Raw genomic sequence first — 13,625 nt, 5'->3', positions numbered from 1 at the left:
TGAAAAGAGGAGTATCCATGTGGGTCATTTTGGATGGGACTCAGAAAAACAAGAGAGCACAAGCCAACAATAACTCAGTTGAAAGGGTCATGAAAGACCCAGGTGGCTATAGGAAGAGCTATTTGGGTCCTTGACACAGCTAACACGCAGGCTTCCCTTGGATGGCAACAGTGTGTCCATAACCATTAGCTGGGTTCCCATTCGTTCACTCCCTGCTGTTGGTCACAGACAATGCAGACTAGTCCCTCAGTGCTGACTAGATTCTCCCAATGGGCCCCCAGGTGTGGTCTACACCCACAGTGACCCGCTGACCTTTTGCAAGATCAATTCCCATCAAATGCTCTTTCCCACTCCTGGGAAACCAGAATGCTCTCACCTTGTCTCCTAGCAAGTCGAACTCAAGATTTTATTCCCTTTCCAATCGGGGGTTACGACATTAACTCTACATCCTGCCTCCTTCAGGGATCTTCCTTTGTGATTCTCATGAGCACTTCTTCTCTCAGCAAAATCAGGCTTTTACAGATACTGACTGATTCTCTCATGTTGCTGGTATAACAATTCAACTCCAGGGAAAGTAGAAGCCTCTTTGGTCAGAGGAAAAGTCACATAGAAGGAAATGCAGAAGGGAAAAGCTCAGGGATTACTAGATAGAACTTCAAAAGCTCATTTCCATTTGTATGTAAGTTCTCAGCCTTACTTACCCATTCTGAAGATGGAGAGAACGCCTGCCTTTTCTGTTTCAGGGGCTTGTTGTGACAGTCACAAGAAATAATGCATGAAAATATGTAAGTGGAATCTCATCTTAGGCAGGCATTTGGTTTTAAACATCAAGGTAAAAATCTTATATGGTAAAAGAAAAAAAATTGCCATTGACTATTCTCTAAATTGTCAATAAGGCACAATGTTTTGTGCCTGAAATCCTGTGCCATCATTCTAAGGCACACTAAAAGTTGTGAACCACTGGGCAACATGGAAGTAAGAAACAAAAGGAAAATCTATATGCAGATATTCAGGCATCCAGCTGATTTTGTATTTAAGAAAACTATCAAGCCAGGGAGAATGACTAGAAAATGGGTGAAAATGTTCTGTGTTGCCTAGCAGGTTTGGTCCGTTTAGGTTAATATTAAGCCACTATAATATTAATAGATGGGGGGGCACAGGTAGTGGGTTGCAAAGATTAGAGAAATGTTGTGGCCACAAATATCAGGGAGACAGCATTGCAAAGCCTTAAAGCAGTATGCCCAAGGAGTCAGTTCACAATGTCAAATGCCATAATCCAATCAGTGATGAGGTTTATACCAAAGCTGATCAGAAGGCATTGCTGCCCCTTCTGATAGAGCCCAAACCAAGGTCCTCTGCTTGCAAGGCTGCTGTTAGGGACCAGTCCTTTCATCCCGGTGTACCCCTCACTGTGCAAAGACATTGGTCATAACCACTTAACAAACTCTTACTGTTAAGATCTAATTTTATTTAAAACTAAGACATCAATAACTCACTTCTCTTTTTAGTGCCAGACTAATGGTGACAGCCCATAGGAGCTCCTAATAATGTGGACACAGCTGGCTGGCATTTCTCTTTAATCAAAACCATCTAACACATAAGACTTACAGAGTTTCTGGTACCTTTTATCTGGAATATTTTGGATGAGGGTGGGAGAGCTGAAGGTAAAACCTTCCTAGAAATTCTACTTTAAAGCACTGACCAGATGTTCCAAAACTAAAATTAACTCCACGTCAGTGGAAAAACGCAGCAATGTATGCCCTGCGTCTAGCGATGGCAGCCCCTCTGTTGTGATACGTAAACAGAGATCCGCCACATACACATCAGTGCTTTCATGTGACCTTAAGTGGCACTAAACCTGCTGACTACAGGTCTGGTGGTCATTAGGATTATGGTTCTCCCCAGTCGTCCTGAAAACCCAGGCCCATTATGCCAGATTATGAACTCCAACTTCCTCCAGTTTCCTAATTCTAAAACAATTCCTAGAAGTTCCACCACGAATACTGGATGTAAATGAAGTTTGATTCATTAGTATCCAATTCTCTTCAGCTAGTGTTTGAAAACTGTTGTCTTTGTGATCAGAAAGGACTTTTCACACCCTTACTTTATAATTCCCCCAGTAACTATTCATTGATTATGCTTTTGCATATATCCCTGTTTGAATCTCGTTTGTCTAAAGAACGATGATTGACAAGACTAATGAAATATTCATCTGTGGATAATTCAAATCAAATAAATAATCTTAAAGTCATTTCTGTGTAACCCATGATTCTTACTTGCTTATTTTGGGGACAGTAGATTTTCTTCTTAATTATACTCTTCTGAGGCTGACCTCAGCATGAGTTCGCAGTGTTGGGATGGATTTTGAACATGCTGAGTGATATTAACAAGGAAAAAAAAAAAACAGTACTACAATTGGCTACAATTAATCTTCAAAATACATTTTTTAATTTTTATTTCAGCCAGTGTTCTACAAGGCGAAGTCTCTATGTCATTGGCTGCAATCCACCTCCACATTCATACCAGACGTGTAACTCTTCACTTTAGACACCACCTGAAGTGACGCATCCTGCCTCCACGACTGACAGGCAGGGAAACGCTGATTGGACTATCATGCCACATTGTCCCAGATGCTTTGAAGTTAATTACTTAAAATCAAATATACCTAAACTGGGAAAGTGTAACTCCTTAAAATGTCTCAGAGAAGAAATGCAGTAAGAACAGCTGTGGGGCCAGACCCACTCTTAAAGAGGTAAGAGGGATGCAGTTTCACATGTAATCTCAAGATATCTCAACAGAGCAAGAAGGGTAACTCATTTTTATAAAATTCACACCTGAGAACTCTGCATTGATAAACACATCACCTCTTAGTAGATATCCACCTGGACTGTAAAATAACCACCACCATTTTGAAGGTAAAAATTAGGATAAAGTGGTCAGAAATGTGAACAGGAATTTCACATAGTGAAGGGGTTCTCCCAAATGATGACAGTTAGGCAAACAGTGAGAACTTAACTTACTCTTTATTAAAGAATTTCTTTTATTTTTTTAATTACAAAATCAATATGTGCTCCCTAAGAAAAACTTCAGCATACCCTTAAAATCCTCAAAAGGAAAAGTAAAACGATCTTGCTAAATCTTTCACAGCCATCCTTTACCTGTCAGAGGACACTATATCATGAGCGACATCATGCTGGATAGCCATTTAGACAGAAAAATGCAGTCCTTATTACAATAAAATACTTTTCCACAAAACACCACAGCAAAACTAACACAGGACCACACATAAAACAAAGTAACATGGCTCCGCTGTGCCCTGTTATTTGTAACAGGAGGAATTTGTGTTTGTTACGAGAAAAATAATTACGGGCAATGAAGGAAGTGTGATTGGGGCGTGCACCTTCCTGAATTCATTCAAAAAAATATTTACTAAGTGCATACAAAGTGCTGGGGATAAAGGGTGACCAAGACATAAGTCTGGGCTCCCAGGAATCTTATAAGCTAATAGGTGAGACCAGAAATGGAATTACTCTGAAAATAAGAAAGCAACACTTCATAGCCTCACATTTGCCAGGGTCTTTCCAAGAGAACTTGTATTTAATTTGTACTTATAATTTTGAATTATTTTCTGTAAAAGGATCATAAAACTGCATATGCTTCTGATGTGCCTCTGGATTAGATAAATAGTGAGCAAGTAAAAATATACTCAAGATCATTTGCAGTACAGACAAGTGCTAAGCAGGAAGCAGAGGAAGCTGATGTGATAGTGACAGGGCTACTTTAAAATGAGACATCAGGACAAGCTCATGAACTAAACCTAAACGAAAATGCTTTAGAGGAATTTGGAAGAGAAATGGCTGAAAGTTTGTAAACTTTTGCATTGAGTTTATTTACATACTTAGCATGCATTATATAAGAATTTATTCTGGCAGCAGAACAATGTTAAATTTAGAGATTAATTGTAACTTTGAGAAGTTAAGCCCTGCTCATCTTTTGTTTTCCACAGGTATATTCAGTAGCACTCACAAAAAATGATCTCTTCTATGACTTTCAGAGTTTACAATGAATATATCGGTGTTTGTTCTAGATTTTTTTATTGAAGTATAGTCAGTTACAATGTATCAATTTCTGATGTACAACATAATGTCCCAGTCATGCATATATTTGTTTTCGTTTTCTTTTTCATTAAAGGTTATTACAAGATATTGGAATATAGTTCCCTGTGTTATACAAAAGAAATCTGTTTTCTATCTACTTTTATATATAGTGGTTGACTTTTGCAAACCTTTTTCTAGTTATTTTTATTCTAATTATCTCATGATTCTTCTAGAAATATTTGAACATTTAAAAATCAATACAAATATATGTTATATAATGCTTATAATATTTATATTGTAATTTACATACACATAGAAACTATGAGCAGGCCTAATGAACTAAATTATTCTGAATTAAAACACAGTGTGCATGTGCATATGTGTATATGTATCTAGTTCTGACTATAATTGTTTTCATTATTCATTATTTTCCATCTACATGGGAAAAATAAACAAAAACGTGTTTTATTAAAAATAGAGGATAGGATTAATGTCCATGTAATCTTTAAATGACTTTTATGTTCTACTGTAAATAGGATGATTAGAAAGTAGGAAATGATTGGGTTCCAACACCATTTTTCAGCTCTAATAGCAATATAAAAATATTAACTGTGATAGTTTATATTCGTACTGACCAAATAGCATTCTGTATATCTTTTCATATTAAGAATTAGAGGCACCTTGCTATAAATTCTGTAAGTCAGTGGTCTTTTTTTTTTTCATTATAATGCGTTAGTCTCCTGTAAAAAGCTTCCATTGCTACAGTGGTACTTCTTAGTTCTGAGTCCACAAGTATACGCTTATAAAGATATTTCTTACCTACTGTTAATTTCCAAATCAGGCCAAAATCTATTTGGAAAATATGTGTTGCTAGAATCAATTAATCCAAAATAGCTTCCATCAGACTCACATCTAACTCCATATTGTGATTTCCTTTATAATAATGAGAAGAGTATTAATGTTGCAGTGATACTGCATAGGTGAAAAGGAAGGAAAAATAAGAACAGAAAGAGAAAGACAGAGGCACAGGGAAAAAAAAGAAAAGTATGAAGGATGCATAGGGAGATCAAATCCCATAGGAAAGGAGACGCTCACGGACTAGTAGGCATCAACTCTCAGACTCTGACTTTTCTTCTAAAAATGAGCTGAACTTCTACTCACAGTTTATTAAAGTAGTCAGCTCCACAGCTGGTGCCTCCCATTCACCCCTGAGGTCAATGGCAGTCCTGTGTCTTTTTATTGCATCTGTACCACACACCATCTAATTTTCCAGTCTCCTCTTGCAAAGCAATCGAGTCCCCAAACCAGGATTTGACATCTGAACTCCTCCGGATTGTTGAGAATTCCCAGGTCGTGAAATCCTGTCTGACTCCTGATAGCCAGCTCTATGCTTTGGTAAACCAAGATTCTGCATTTTTTCATGAGTACTAGTGTTGACATTATATTCCCCTAAATGCAATAATTATATGTTAGAAAATCTCGATAGATTACAGTGTCTCCATAAGATAAACAATAGTGCAGTAGTGTCCCTCCTTCATCAGCAGATCATCAGATCTACATAATCTTTATGTGAGAATGGAGACTCTTCACCATATAAGAATTCTAACTACCACAATATTTTATATCAGAATTCTAAATGGTATATATATAATTATATACATATGTATATATTTATACAGATTCTCTGGGTTCTGATATGACCCAGACAGTGTCAACTTTTTTTCCTACTTTGTGTTTTGATTTTATCCCCCAGATATTGGTTTTATTAGATGTACTCAAGTCTTAAGTTTCTTGATAAAAAAACTTATTATTTCTTATTCCTATGTAAATAATCTCTTAAAGTTATTAATCTATGCAAGGGCTCAAAATGTTAAGAGAAAGCCAATAGAAGTAAAAATCAATACAGTAAAATGATGCTTCAGCTATGGAAAACAGAATAGCAGTTCCTTAAAAAACCAAAAACAGAATTATCATATGACCCCAAAATTCCATTTGATTTATACTCAAAAGAACTGGAAGCAAGGTCTTGAAGAAATACTTACACAGCCATGTTCATAGCATCATTATTCACAATAGCCATAAGGTAGACACAATCCAAGTGTTCTTCAACAAATGAATGGATAAACCAAATGTAGTATGGTCATACAATAGAATACTATTCAGGCTTGAAAAGGAAGAAAATGCTAACTCATGCTACAACGTCAATGAACCTGAAGGACATTATGGTAAGTGAAACAAGCAAGGTACAGAAAGACACATACTGTGTGATTCCACTTACGTGAGATACCTGGAGTGGTCAGATTCACAGAGGGAAAAAGTAGAAGGGTGGTTTCCAGGGGTTGGGAGGCAGCATAGTGGAGATTTACTGTTTAATATGCACAGAGCTTCAGTTCTGAAAGATAAAGGATGTTCTGGAGATTTGTTGCAAAACAGTGTGAATGTACATACTACTAAATTGTGTACTTAAAAATGGTTGAGATGGTAAATTTCATGTTGTATGTGTTTTACCACAGTTAAGGTTTTTATTTTTAATTTTTAAAGGGGAAAAAAACAAGACAGAAAAACATACTTATTCAGATATTCATTTTAGCGTTATTCACAATGGTAAACACTAGAAATAAAAGAAAAATCTATTATGAGGAATATGGCTAAATAATTGATGATATATGCACACCATAGAATAAAATGAAGACATTAACTTAAGGTAAATCAGTTGGTTTAAAATGACTTACACAAAGTATATTTGAGTGAGGAAAGTAAGAGGAAGAAAATTGTACATATATATCACCATTTTGAAAAACAAGATATCAACAAATGCAATCATATAATAATAATTATACTGGAAACTGGCATTATTGTATACCAGGTACTTTTCTAAACACACAGCATGAAATAATTCACATAGCATGAAACAATTCATCTAATCTTCACAACATTCCTGCTAATCTCACTTTAAAGCAAGGAAACCGAGTCACTGAGAGGTCAGAATTCTTCAAGATCTCACAGCAAGTGTCAGAACCAAGGTGCAAATCCAAGAAGTTGACCCCTGAGAAGTCTATCCTTCAGTGTGTGTATGTATGGGTGTGTCTTCAGATGCATGATTCCAGATTAAATACGTACAATAATACATAATAAGTTGATGATGTGAGTTACTTGGGATAGAAATGGGAATGCTAATGGGGGTGAAAGAAAGAAGAAATGCAGGGGATGGAGCAGAGAGAAAAAGAACAGAGTCAAAAACATAAATAATATGACCATATTTATGCCTTTATGTGACCTCACATGTGTGTAAGGAGAAATATTAAATTTCAAAAAAAAAAAGACTAAATTTTATTTCGGGGATTTTTTGTGTGTGTGCTTCTTGAAACGGCAGCAAAAGCTTTCTATGAAAATGAAACTTGAAATTATTAGACAACATCGTATACAAACTGCTATAATTGCCTTTGTTTTGCATATTTGAAAAATTAAATGGAAATCAAATATTTGTGACATTCTACATATGCCTGTTACCTTGTTTCAGAAGTCTGAGATTATTCCTACCAGAGTTTCTAAAAACTAAAAACAAATATGAACCCATGATCTGTGAAATGATAATAAGTGTTTGCAGCTGGAGTTTGGAGGTGGAGTGTCATATCCAAACCAGTGCAGAAGAAACAGGGGTTAAAGAGGGTTAAGCAGCTCATGTGTACCTCAGCGCATCCTATATCACTTAATATGCTGTTGTTTACTGTGAACCTCCAAAAGGATGAAAGGATGCATCACTTTCCAAACTTCTTTGGCTAGAGAGAACTTTTTAAAAATGCTGTGCCTTCTAAGCATTGCCCCCAAAAATGATTCTACAAAGCAGATCTAGGAACTAATTACCTACAATATAGCTTTTCTTTACCTTTAAAACTGCCAGAAAATCCTGGAAGGAGGCAATGGGATAAATAGATAAAGAGTAGAGAGGTTTTCCTTTTTTTTTTTTTTTTTTTTTTTTCAGTTTACCAAGTCATGTTTTTGCATTTGACATTTTACCATGCAAAATATATTGACAGCAGAAAATCAAATAGAAGCTCCTAAATGTTCCACTTCTCTTTCTGAAAATAGTTTTGCTCACATAATAAAGTCAGTTTATTGACCAATAGTGTTATAGTACCTGATTTTCATGTGTGAATTTTGTGTTATTTACAAACTGATGTCTAAAGCTACTTTTATGTTAATGCCTATTTTATCTATTTTTACTGTGTTGAAAGTTTTGTTATCAAGCCTCATTAGCCTACTTCAAAGCAATGAGAAACTTCCTCCCGAATTAACTGAGATCCCTATTTAACTGCTCTGATCCAATCATTACCATGTAGGAAGTAATCAATATTTAAAACTTACAGGAGATTTATTCAATGAATATCTATTTTTCAGGCATTTCCTTAAGGGCCATGTGGGATCCTAAGACAGATAATACTTTATACTTCCTTCAAGGTGTTCATAATCTATTGAAAGAAGCAGAAAATCTTCACAAATCAACACAGTGAATGAAATATGTTTAAGGAAATAGGAGTAAAAAGAAAGAAAAAAGGCTTGACAACCTGGTCAAAAACATCATTTCTACTAATGAGCTGCCTTTGTTAGAGGTTTGACAAACATGGTGGCAGGAATACTAGTGTGTTATGCAATCTTCCCTTAAAAGGCTGTTCCTGCTGTATTTCCTCAAGATTTCAGCTCTCTTTTGAGATGGACACGGATAGTCTTACTTTTTCACCCTCACTGGGTTTTCATGAGGAGCCAGTGAGGAACAGATATGAAAGAATTCTGGAGATTTCCCAAATACAAGATACTTTTTTTTTTATTGGAACTGAAGATTATGCTTCTGTTTCACAATTTGTAGGAATCCACAGGGTCCCTGACAGAGACCCCCTCCCTATCCTTCAAAATCTGTCCTCACTTCCCTGCATGCAGCTGCCCAGCCTCATTTGCAATAAAAAAGTCTGGCCAGCCATGTATTTAAGTTCTATTCCCAACTTCTGTTTCAATTTCATGGGCACGCCTCCTCCACACCTGTCTTCTTCTTAGCAGCCTACCAGGATCCTTTGCGACCAACTTTCCCCCCTAAAGATGATGACACTGCCCAAGGAGGAGATGGAAATACACAACGAGAGCAAACATGGATCCCTGAATAGCAGTGTGGAGCACAGCTACTCACCCATCTGGAATACTTAACTCAGCCTGTCATGTGACAGATAAACAGATGTAAATCTTTGGATTAGACTATTCAGAAAGGATTCCACTACATGAATTTTAGTCTTGTCTGGCCGGATGATAAGAAAATTTGCAATTTCCTAATTTCTAAAATGACAGCATCTGGCTAGATCAGTGTTTTAACAACTGTGCTTCACAGAACTCTAATTCTTACAACTTTTAAATTATTTCAGAGAGCAATTTTGAAGGAGGAGGAGAGGATGAGGGCCAGAGAAGTAGGAAGCCATTAGAATCATCAGGCTGTTTGTTAACAGACCTATTTACTCCCTTATCAGTCAACGCAGCTCTGTTTTCTATACTGGGCATCCAAAAAAAGAATTTCAATAAAGAATTTTGCACTTAAAATATTTATTGAAAATAACTAAGTTGTAAAATCTCTAAAATACATGTATTCCTGAAATTCTAAACTTGCAAGTATTTAAAGTTTTTTCTCAGTAGTAATGACGGCTTTTCCTCTGAAACATCTGTGTACCTCTCCTCAACGGTCCTCAGTGATCAGCGACACATATTTCATAAGTGATCTAAGTTAGTCATGGAATTCATGATTATAAAATGTAATTTTCTTTGTGCAAATTAACTAGACTATCTAGGGATCTAAGATATGATCTTGACCTCATTAATACTGTACTTGAACCAACATACCTAAGAGAGTAGTAAGAAATATCTTGATGTGTGTAATGAGTTCTTCAATATCTGTTTGGTGTCTTTTCTATTTGTTTTAAAAGAATCCTGAAAGAATGATCAAACTGTTTCACCATGCCTCTTTAATTCAGTCTCCCACCCCATGTCTCTTGTGATGGTGTCCATTGTATGTCATTTTGCTTTATTGGAAAAGTCTTTCCATTGACTCAGTGACAAACTCTGATCACTTTGGATACTAAACCTTGTCTGGTATTTTTGCCGTAAGCATCTTTGCCATAGACATCTTTACTGCAAGCACTTTTGCCATGTAACTAATTGGCAGTAAGACAATTGTTTTGTAAAAGGTAACTGGTTGACAGTTTGCCAGTTTGGTTTCAAATGGTTGACTGTTTTGTTTTATTTCTCCATTGACACAATACTTCCATTTTTAAATAAATTTTAAATTTTTAAATAAAGATTACTTACAAGAGATAACATTTCTTGGTGTCCAAATTTCATTCTTCTCCATTATACAACATAACACTCGTAAACTTATGTCTAAAACTCAATCTTTAGCACTCATTATACAACTTACATGCAGAAAACCCTATTTTTAATAACTTTTCAATACTCACTATATCTGTAGAAATGCTCAATTATCCTTCAATGTGTTTATTTTTAAGAATCTAAACCAGCCTTGGCAACAAAGCCTGGTCAAAAATGGCAGATCCTAACTGCTAACACTGACTGAGAACTCTCCTAATTCTTTGCATGAATTGTCTAATATACTACTCTTAAAAACACATGAGGGAGGTACTTTAATGTTCACATTTTATAATTAAATAAACTGAGGTGCAAGGAACTTAAGAAATTTGCCCATAGTCGCAGCTAAGGGAGTCAGGATTCAACCCCCCCCCTCCCCCGGGTAACTGTGCACGACTCGCACTCATTGTCCCCATCACATTTCTCTGGAGCAGGAAGAGCAGACTCCCTGATATGTGAAATAGTGTAGCAGTGAGAATTATTGCTTAGAACTGGACCCAACGTACAGTAAATTCTGTGTAATTATTGAAGCTTGCATTCTGGATATAATTTCTTTCAGCGCTTCCTTATTCTCCTTTTTATGTATCTCATGTGATTCCTTTCTCATGCAAATCTAGCCTCAAGATCTAGATTGTTCTTTCATTGTGTCATAAATTTTTTTGGTGGAAAATTTGATGACTAATTATGCATTTTCCCAAGGTTCACTCAAAGTGTTGAATCTTTACCTATTAAGGAAAAAAAAATGTTTCATCCAGTATGCTCTGTTTTCCTGAGAAGATTGGGGACGGGAGTTCTCATCACATAAGCCTGTATCTTTTTTTTTTCCCAGTAAAGTGCATTGTTCTGACTATCTGCCTTTGGGGCTGTAACCTCTTCATATCTATTCTTCCAGCCTCCCAGGTTCTGTAAACCTGCATTCAAGAACAGAGGGTTTAAACTTGAATCCTTATGGCAAGTAAGCAAGAAAAGAATTTATTAGTTTAGTTCAAGCTTAAAATAAATTCCTCTATTTTATGGAAAAATATGAACAGGATTACTTCTATGGAATACCTTTAAATACCCCTGGTCTGAAGAATTCTGGAATTATTACTGTCTAGCCATGTTACTCCCAATATCACCTAGATTACATTTAACTTGTATATTTGTTCTTAAAAATGAAGGTACATAAAAATGGTTGCCTAATAGTAAATAATCAGGTTCTCTCTCTGTCTGTCTCTCTCTCTGTCTCTCTCTGTCTCTCTCTGTCTCTCTCTCTCTCTCTCTCTCTCTCACACACACACACACACACACACAGTGAAGACAGAGATTCCAACATGCACTTATCCCAAATAAGAATTTGAAAAATGGAAGTGGACTGTGTGAACTTCTGATATGATGGAAGACATGGTCAAAGAATATGGCCTTGGATTTTACCAGGCAATATGGATTTACAAAGCAGACAACTGAACTCGTACAACTAAAACTACCCAAAGACTGTAAAAGTAAAGCAATATGTAATACACTAGCAAATCTATGGATTCACTGTATTTTGCTACATTTTTACATTGTCCTTTGTTACATTACTGTTCTTAAGATAGGAGTCTCGAACATCTCAATATTCAATATTCATCTCACATATTCTTTCTTGAATATCTTTACATAAATTATATGCTGTGATTCAGCTTTCTCACATCCCTTATCATTTTTATTTGTTTTCTGATGATTTTTTTTTATTTTGACCACCTCTTTAGGTTAATCCTTTAAATGCTTTAACTCATCATATTTCAAATTTATCTTATCAAAGATATCCTATCCCCTGACTCCACATCCCTAAGCAAACCAATACAGAAACACAGACACACAGACATCAAGATGCCGAAGGATGAAAACAAGTTCACAAGGCCGATCAATAGCAAAACAGACACACTTAGGTACAAATTTTTTACACTCTAATTCAGTTGACGCTCTGCCTACTGAACCATGCTCCTGCAGTAGGACATCCAGTTCGTTGTCACTGATCAGCAGTTGCCAAATGTTTAACTACCAGTGAAAATAGCTCTGTGCTCAATCTATGAATGATAACCCAGATCAAAGCAGAACTGCTCCCAAACACCACATTATTGTCCCATCTATTGTTCACAAATCCTAGGCTTATAGCCAGCCAACAAAACCAGCCTTTGGTGGGCTTAATTACCTTTTTTATCCCAACCATAGCTCCCCCAGTAAGAATAGCAGCCCTGACTAAGGCAAATCGCAGTGCTGCCATTCTGGAAAGAGGGGCCCAAACGTGGGCGATTACTATGCCAGCATTACTTGCCAGGTGAAAGCATGGCGTGGTGTCATGAGATTTCTCAACAAAGGCATGTTGGGTTCCCTCCTGACATAAAGGGTTGGATGTGACTAGATACTTCCTAAATTTTATCACTGTTCTTCATATCCTCTGCCTACATCAAACCATCTCTAGCTGGAATTTTCTCCAATGAACTGAACTTTTAACAGTATCCACTTTTCCTCCAAGCCATCAGTCCACACAGGGCTTATTCACTGAAACAGATGCAGTTAAAAACATGTTCAAATGGTATGCTTTTACTTTTTACATTTACAGATATGTCTAATTCTAATAACTATTCTAGAGCCATGACAGCAAGAAAACAAAAGGTATTTTGAGCAGGAAATTAATTTTATATTTATAAAACTTTGGAGCCAAAAGGGCCTCAATTGTAAATTTTATAGAGTAGAAAATTGAGAACCAGAAAAGTAGAGAGACTCTCTCAGGTCACACAAACAAGGCTAATATCTGAAACTGAAGTCCCCAGAGTCTCCATTCAAACCCATCATCTTCCACAATGTGTTGCTCCTTATTACATCAAGTACCGCTAAATACAATTGGTCAAAAAACATCAACAAATGACTTCACATGCGAATGTTAGCTTATATTATAATTATTGTTTATTTCCTTTACATTGATTAACAAAGATAAAAATACTCCAGTAGCTCTTGGAAACTTACCTATTCTTAAGCACAAAACAAGTGAACAAATAGAAAATTCTTATCAGAGGCTAAATACAACTATTAGTTATATTCATAAATGGTATGATCATGTAGGTAACAGCAACCAAACTAAAGATTGGCTTATTAAAAAAAAAAACT

The sequence above is a fragment of the Camelus ferus genome, chromosome 3 (genome assembly GCF_009834535.1).
Source record: "Camelus ferus isolate YT-003-E chromosome 3, BCGSAC_Cfer_1.0, whole genome shotgun sequence".
NCBI lineage: Eukaryota > Metazoa > Chordata > Mammalia > Artiodactyla > Camelidae > Camelus > Camelus ferus.
Note: the sequence above shows the minus strand (reverse complement) of the source record.